Genomic DNA, 6,538 nt, shown 5'->3' on the forward strand with positions numbered 1-6,538 from the left:
AACCTAAGACCTGAAACTATACAAATTCTAGAAGATAATATTGGAAAAACCCTTCTAGACATTGACTTAGGCAAGGTTTTCATGACCAAGAACCCCAAATGAAATGCCATGAAAACAAAGATAAATAGCTGGGATCTAATTAAACTAAAGAACTTTTCTATGACAAAAGGAACAGTCAGCAGGGTGAACAGACAACCCACAGAGTGGGAGAAAATCTTCACAATATATATATCTGAGAAAGGACTAATAGCCAGAATCTACAATGAACTCAATCAGAAAAAAAAAACCTACCAAAAATATGCTAAAAGCATGAATAGATATACAAATGGCTAAAGAACATGAAAAAATGTTCAACATCGCTAATGATAAGGGAAATACAAATCAAAATTACAATGCAGTACCACTTCACTCCTGCAAGAATGACCATTATAAAAAAAAATTTAAATATAGTATATTCTGGCATGGACGCAGTGAACAGAGAATACTTCTACACTGCTTTTGGGAATGTGAACTAGTACAGCCACTAGTACATGGAAAACAGTGTGGATATTTAAGTACTAAAAGTAGAACTACCATTTGATCCAGCAATCTCACTACTGGGTATCTACTCAGAGGAAAAGAATTCATCAGCCAAAAAAGATACTTGTACATACATGTTTATAGCAGCACAATTCATAATTGCAAACTTGTGGAACCATCCCAAATGCCATCAGTCAATGAGTGAGTAAAGAAACTGGTGTATACATATATGTATATGTATGTATATGTATGTATGTGTGTATATATGAATAATGAAATACTACACAGCCATAAAAAGAATGAATTAACAGCATTTGTTGGATGAAATTAGAGACTATTATTCTAAGTGAAGTAACTCAAGAATGGAAAATCAAACATTGTATGTTCTCACTGATATGTGGGAGTTAAGTTATAAGGATGCAAAGGCATAGAATTATGCAATGGACCTGGGGGACTTAGGGGAAAGAGTGTGACAAGTGGCAAGAAATAGAAAACTACAAATATGGTGCATTATATATTGCTTGGGTGATGGGTGTACCAAAATCTCACAAATCACCACTAAAGAACTTACACATGTAACCAAATACCACCTGTACCCCAAATAACTTATAGAAAAATAAAATAAATGAAATAATGGTATTTCTTTAAAAGTGATTTTAGCAGCCTCTTTATGATTTAGCACTTTGTATATTATAAAATATGATAGTAGATATAATTAATATATTCAATGATTTATTGAGGACCAGTTGAACTAGCATCACAATTTTGTGAGACAATCACTTTAATGATAATTTCTGATTTTCTCTCTCTGTTAATTTATCCTCATATGTAGAGAAAAAGATCGTCTCCCAACTAACATCTAATATTCCAGAAATAAACAGAACAGATGCACGTTCAGCTGAAGATAGCACATAAATATGCATTTCAATCATTTGTCTCTTACCTACTTTTGCAATTGTAAATTATGGTCTTTTTAAATTAGAATACACAACAGATGGTGAAGAGTTAGTTTAAGTGATGTTTCCTTTAATATAGACTACTGTGCCAACTGATCTCGCACTACAACAATTTACTCACTCACTACACCAATTTACTGCATTAAAATATATTGGATTAAATAGGCATTTCAGCCACATTTGCATATCATGAGTCTGACTTCAGCAGAATGACACTGTCGTGTACTCACCCTATCTAAAGGAAAGAAAAATGATGGCTATTGTGAGCCTAGTAAGAAAACATACTCTGTGAAATGACAAGATTCAGCATGATAAAAAATTCAATTTTGATCCTGTTTTCTTTTGTGGGGACAAAATTTCACAGATTTAATCATAATGTGATTTTAACTAAAATGAGTTTCACAGCAAACTAATGTTCTGCTGAAGTATATTAGCTTCTTCTTATATATGTCATTATGTTTGTAAATAATGAAAATTATATGTGTGTGTATATGTGTGAGTGTGTGTGTGTGTGTACTCACACACACATAGACCATACGTACAGCAGGGAATAATATTCAGTAGGTCTTTGAAGAATGGGAGTGTTGGGGCTCAGAGAATGATACCCCAAATTACCATGCTTTGACATGCTGAATACTTTAAATTGAAGGATATTGGAAGGGCCTCAGAAACAAAGTAAAACTTTTTGTAAAAATTTTAACAGTTAGAAAATTATGTCAGTAAAAGGGATCTGATCTAATCAACCCCATCTTGCCTTTAACTTCCAAACTGTTTTTAGGCATTCTTGGTCTTGGGCCAAACCAACTTCGGGAGAAGTGTTACTTATAGTTTAAATGATAATAGCTAAACTACCTATGTAAAACTAATAAAAGACCACCAGGTTAGAAGGATGAGAGGGGCCTGAATTCTGCTAATGTGTACACATAAATGATTACCAGCCATTATTCTGGAGGTTACAAGATTTGCAACTTCCCCAGTTATTCCTGCAGATAACATCACTATTGTAAAACCTAAGATTGGCCTTTTGGGTGGGAGGTCTTTCAGGTTTTTTCATTTTGGATGACTGATTGTTCTGCTGGTCTTACCTCCACCCAGACCCCCAGTCCATTCTGTAGCCCCACCCAGTGGGTGACTCAGCATGCACAAAGACCATTTTCTACAGCTCTATGATTACATTCCGAATCCATCAGCAGCACCCATTCCCTTTCCTGCCTAACTATCCTTGAAAAACCATAGACTACAAATTTTTGGGGAGGCTGATTTGAGTAATAATAAAACTCCAATATCAGTTGATTCTGAGTGAATTAAACTGTTTCTCTACTGCAATTCCTCTGTCTGATAAATTGGTTCTTTCTGGTCAGTAGGCAAAATGAACCCAATGAGTCATTACAAAAATCTCTGTCTACTCTTCTACTGCCTTCTTGTCTTTTAAAATCCTTTCTCCCCAAAGGCAGCCATAGAAACTAGATTTTTTCTTTTCCAAAGTAGTTAATAGAAACTAGAAATATCACTCTTAGCTTCTCCCACTTTTCAGTGTAACAGCTGGCCATAAAAAAATTCTCTGACCTACTTGTTTTACAGTAGGTCGCAAGACGCTCATTCTTGAGAGGGTTCTGCCCCACCTGGAAAAGGAATGACACAAAATGACCAAGAAGAATCTTAACAGACAGGCCTTGCTGGGTTTCCATACTTAATATATTATCATTAGATTATACCCTTTTTGTTCAATTACATGTGTAGGTCTGTCCATTCTTCATTGTATAAAACCATAAAAATAGAGAGTTTTCCTTGAGTCTTTGGGTCTGCCTTTCTGAAGGCGAAATTTCATGTGACATGAATCTTTGATTACATTTCTGATATTTTTGTCTTGTTAGCCCGTCTTTTGTTATAGGTGTGTTGTCTGTGATCCCTATGATGAGTAAGGAAAGGTACTAAACCTTACAGTTTCCAGGTGTCTAATATATATACATACATATATTCCATATAATATGTATTTCATATATGTATAGATTTCAGACATATTTGTATATATTTTTATATATGAAAATATGTATACATGTGTATTACTGTGTTTGCGCATGAGTGCTTGTACCTTTTCCCCAAATGATCTGATTATATTACTATACTTTAGGACATACTGAAATTCTCCCACTTTAAAAATTGGTTTGACTTCACTAATTTTACATCTATATAAAGGGCCTTAAATATTCTGATTTAAAATGATAGATTTTTTTTTGTAATTATCAGCAAAATTATATTCATTTAATAAATGAATAAAACATGTTACAGTAGCCAAAATAATCTGAACATTTTATACTTCTACAAAACTAGATATTTATTACATTGATATATAGAGGCTAACAATGTCTGATGTGTGCAATAGGAATGATAATCTAATTTAAATTCAGTTCTGTTCCCAGTATTAATTAAGTTTAGCCATCCCCCAATTATTTCTCCAAAACATTACATTTGTCCCAAGTCAATGGAGGTCTGTGTAGGAACCACTGACTGTATCTGATAGAAGTATCACAGAACTTTTTTTTATTTTTATCTGAAAATATATATACAAATCCTTTAGATTGGTGTCTGGTACTCACCTTTTTAAGTAAGCTCAATTTAATGAGGATACACGTAAGTAACAACTTAATGTATATATGCTTTTCAATATGTCAGATCTTCATTTCTTATTCTGTTTTGACATTATAAGTGAAGATCATAGTTTTTTAATGACCTTCAGAGGAAAGACCCTCTGAACTGACAAGTTTTCTGAGTTTGTGGTAAACTTCCTTGCTAACCTCTTTGAAGCACCTCTTCTGCTTTTGTCTGCTCTCCCCGCAACTCTTCCCAAAGTAACACTTTCTGCAACCTCTTCCTGTTTCTGTTACTCTTTTCCAAGCAACTGCCTCAATTGGGTTCCACTCAAAATGGCCAAAGCCAAGCTCCTTTTCTGGATATACATGTAGCTCACTAGAGACTTGTGCTTTCTTCCTATGATAATTATAGGTTGTATAATTAATCTAATAGTTTTCTTTCTTCATCCAGCCTTTTCAGGAAATTACCCTCAAAATTTCCTAATTCTTCTGTTCGCATATGACTTATAATTTCTTGGACTAGATGATGACTTTTCTAAATACTTCTCTCACAAGCTTCTTCTCTGGTACACTGACATGGCATACAATTTTCTATAGCTCATTCAGCAAATATCTAGCCAAGAAGTAGAACACCAGTTTTCTCTTTGTAGAGATACCTCCTTCCTCAAACCACATTTGTTTACAGTGGGACACAAACATTTCTGAAGAGAGAGAGAAAAAAAAAATGTACAGTTATAATCTATAGGTTTAACACATCAGTGATTCTAGAGTTATTTTTTTCTATGTTCTTACAATGGCTGGAGGTAGGTGATAAGAAGCTATTATCAGGACATTTGTTTTCTTCTTCTTGTTCTTCATTAAAACCAAGATGTATTAGAACACTTCTTCACCAGATTTATGTCCTAAAAACTTGGGAGGGTAAAATAGTTCATGTTAATTGTTGCAAATCTGAAAGATAAAGCATTTATTTCTTAAATGGTAGTATAATTGCTACTTTCAAGATTCAGCCAAATGGAATCTATTAGGTGGATCTTATTTTTCTGGGATTTATTGACTGGAATTTATTATATATTTCATAACTATTATGCTACAATAAATATCTACACACATAACTTTTTATATATATCTTCTTAAAGGTAATGTTTACATCTAATTAAGTTAAAACAATTGTCACAGTAGAATGTTATGGCATCCTATTTTTATTCCCAGAAACTGAGTTATTTTAAAATTAAAAATTGAAATATTTAGAATTTTTAAGGCATTTTGAAGGAGGCTTAAATTATTTTTATAGTTTCATCATTCCACTTTACTCTGTTTTCTCACAGAAAAATCTAAAATGAAATACTTGACAGTGTAAAATGTGTTTGATTAAATATATAAGATATTTAACTTGTATGTCTATGTGTTTGTGTGTGTGTGTGTGTGTGTGTGTGTGTGTGTGAGAGAGAGAGAAAGAGAGAGAGAGAGATCACAGGCAGAGTATGCTCAGTATTTTGGCTAGAAATTATTGAATATTCTATGTTATTTCACCTATTGATGTCAACATTCACTAAGTTATTGACTCCATTAGGTAACAAAACACACATTTGAGAAAATGTTTCTTATTTATAGAGTAATTTGAGATCAGAATATACATGAGAAAAAGCCCTCTATCTACCAGGACCATCAAAATGAAATAAAGAATTCCAAATCTAGAGTGTCTTACCTTGATAAGTAAGAAAATAGACTTTTTAAATATGTTTGATTCCCTGAGACTAATTTAAGAATAAAAAATGGATAATAAACATAATAAAAAATAAATAATAAACACAGGGCTTTAAAAAGAAAAAAATGTATAGAGTAACGATAAAGAAAAAATATTTAATTGAAATGCAAGTTTTATAAAAATAAGACCTATAAAACAGTATATTTTGTTTATGCAATATTAATAGAAAATATGTAGCATATGTTTTAAATCAATATTTATAAACAATTTCTAGGCTGATTATATTTAATTTGCATTTGATTATAAATACCCTCACAATGCACATAGTTTTTCCTCTAATAAAATATTTCAGAGTTTTAATAATTATTTTGAGTAACATTTATATCATGGATAATATCATATCAATAAGTAATACAAAATAGCTGTCTGCAATGTATTGAACTATATATTTTAAGAGTTGACCACAATTTTAGTAATAGCTAAAACTTTAACAGAAGTTGAAATTTTTAACGGTACATTGCTTTTGAAACCAACAATGAAAGAGTGATAATGAGAACACATTTCATAGTAGGAAATAAGCATTTCTGGGATTATTTCATTATGACCACAAGTGATTATGGGTAGTAGTTTGCAATTGGATACATAAATATTTACTCTGTCGCACTATTTTTATTTCTATAGTCCAATATCAGTGCAGTTTTATTATATGCTCTCATTTTATGTCTCATCCCTATAAAGAAAAACACTAATTTTGTGATTCTGGGGTT

Source organism: Aotus nancymaae, unplaced genomic scaffold (genome assembly GCF_030222135.1).
Source record: "Aotus nancymaae isolate 86718 unplaced genomic scaffold, 86718_ANA_hifiasm-v0.15.2.pri h1tg000016l, whole genome shotgun sequence".
Classification (NCBI taxonomy): domain Eukaryota; kingdom Metazoa; phylum Chordata; class Mammalia; order Primates; family Aotidae; genus Aotus; species Aotus nancymaae.